Source organism: Mus caroli, unplaced genomic scaffold (genome assembly GCF_978045245.1).
Source record: "Mus caroli unplaced genomic scaffold, Mus_caroli_1 scaffold_3, whole genome shotgun sequence".
Classification (NCBI taxonomy): Eukaryota; Metazoa; Chordata; class Mammalia; order Rodentia; family Muridae; genus Mus; species Mus caroli.
In genome coordinates this window covers 68,143,697-68,146,257 of record NW_028227258.1, presented here as the reverse complement: position 1 = coordinate 68,146,257, position 2,561 = coordinate 68,143,697, and the positions used below count along the sequence as shown (strand labels likewise).

Here is a 2,561-nt window from a genome sequence, read left to right as displayed (position 1 = left end):
CCACGCCCGGCTTAGACAGTCTTCTTACTGTGCCTGTATGTGGGAGGGAGAATTAAGAAGAAAAGTAGCAAGAGATGGAGGTAGTGTGAGGGGACCCTGTGTAGAAACCTTTCCATTTTTCTGGATGGCTGGTGAGAGACTTGTAAAATATATTTAAGTGCCCTTAAACGGCAATGAAGAGTCATTGCTTAGTGGATATTGGGGCCAAATGTAGCCTGTAAATTTGGAAGTCTTAATGAGTGGGAGGCATCTCAGTAAGGATCCTGGGAGTGGTTGCAAAGGCATATCCTTTCTGGGTGAGAGTGGCAGTTATTAATTTCTCCTACCAGCATCCTAAGGATAAGTTAACTAAAACAACAGGAGGGACAGATCACCAAGACCTCAAGTAGTCAATTGGGGTCTCAGCTCAGGCCAGTACCTGAGTGGACAGTGAGGAGAATGGTAACCAGGCTTGGGGTGTCACAGCATTGAGAAAGAAAATGATGCAGGGGAGAGAGAAAATCTCACTCAAGGGAAAATGTCCTGTAATGAGGAGTCAGCAAGGAGACCAATCATAAAGATTGGGACTGTCTCTATCCACAAGAACACCACAGGGTGGCTGTGAGCTCAACATCCCTCCCTTGGAACCAGGGGATATTTACACTGACCAGTGTGGGAGAGGGAACTTACCAATTTGCTTTTGCTTGGATGGATAGGTCTAGAGAGAAATTGGCTGGAAAGTTCATGTGGCAGCAGGAGATGTTAACCTGACAGTTTTTAAATCTGCATCACAACATCAATTGTGTTTTATAAAAAGAAATCCAGGATGTGTTTGTTAGATCCAGGTATTGTGAGGGTGGGAGTGGTACCCTGGTGGGTAAACACTGAGGCATATCTTCCCCCTGAGGTACCAGCCAAGATTAGTATAGAATAGAGTTTATTTACACCATGGAGAGGGGAGTTGAGGAGGGATGAGAAGAGAAGAGAAGAGGAGAGAGAGAAAGAGAGAGAGAGAGAGAGAGAGAGAGAGAGAGAGAGAGAGAGAGAGAGAGAGAGAGAGAGAGAGAATTTAAGAGATATTGAAATAAAATCTAAAATACCTATACTTGTATCCAACAGGAAGAAGAATAAATAACTTCTAGTTATTTTCAGATCAGCTTTAACCTCCAAAGTACCTCCAGCAGAAATGTCAGGGGACATGGAAGCCAAGATCTGGGGCTCCACACAGATCAGTGTTAAAGAATTCTGCTATGAGTGGACCATTAGCAACTTTTCATTTTGCATGGGGGGAATTAGGAGAAAGATTAAAAGCCCAGTGTTCTCTTTGAAGGCCAATGAGGACGTGGCCTGGTGTTTGAGAGTACACCCAAACGGGTTTGATGAAGAAAGCAAAGATTACCTGTCAGTTTACCTGGTGTTGGTAAACTGCCCAAAGAGAGAAGTTAGAGCAAAGTTTGAAATCTGGATCAAAAATTCCCAAGGAGAGAAATATCAATATACGCAGAGCTTGAATGTCCCTAGCTTTCAGAGAAAGCAAAACTGGGGATTCAGTAAGTTCATCCTTCGAGATTCCCTCCTCTCCCATCGGAATTGGCTTCTCCCTAAAGACCAGCTCACCCTCTGCTGCAAGGTGAGCATAGTAGGAGCCATCATAAACATGCCTGGACAGAACATGATACCTGCAAACAAGGATCCAAGACATATGTTGACAGATGACCTAGGCAAGCTGTGGGAGAATTCCCTCTTCACGGACTGCTCCCTGTTGGTAGCTGGCCATGAATTCAGGGCTCACAAAGCCATCCTAGCAGCTCACTCTCCAGTTTTCAGAGACATGTTTGAACATCAAATGAAGGAGAGACTAGCAAACTGCTTTGAGATCCAGGAGCTGGATTTTCAAGTCTTTAAGGAGATGATGGGCTTCATCTACACTGGGAAGGCTCCAACCCTCCACAGCCACTCCATGGCCTGTGATGTGCTGGCAGCTGCTGACAAGTATGGCCTTGAGGGCTTGAAGGTCATATGTGAGGATGCCCTCTGCAGGAACCTCTCTGTGGAGAATGCTGCACACACTCTCATTGTGGCTGACCTCCACAGCACAGAGCAGCTGAAGACTCGGGCTCTACATTTCATTGCCCTTCATGCTTCTGAAGTCTCTAAAAGCTCCGGGTGGAAGTCAGTGGTGGAGTCCCATCCCCACTTGGTGGATGAAAGATTCCACTCCCTGGCTTCTGCACAGAGTGTTTTCTTGGAGTCCTTATTCAAATGCCTTAAGGGATTTTAGGAGCTAGACAGATATCACCAACACCTGTCTTCCCACATCAACAACCAGTCTCATCTATAGAACTATGTCATAACACCAGCTGTAGCCTTACTTTCTGCCTGCATGCATCTCCTTCGAGTCCCAGAGACAATTCTTTAAGATCCCTCAGGCTAACTCCTTACTGTATTCTAGCGCCTAACTCCAGAACACAGTCACTGATAACTCACTGTCCAATCCTGAGGGGAAAGCATGAAAGATGCCTGTAGATCTTCCCTTCTCCTTCAGTTCTTGTAAAACCACAACTACCAGTCTAATCCCCAAC

General features: G+C 45.6%; 1 pseudogene; it reads left to right on the top strand.

Annotated features, from left to right (window-relative positions):
* The first annotated feature begins 1,165 nt into the window (after nt 1–1,165).
* LOC147005568 (TD and POZ domain-containing protein 2-like) lies at nt 1,166–2,250 on the top strand (annotated as a pseudogene).
* The last annotated feature ends 311 nt before the right edge of the window (nt 2,251–2,561 follow it).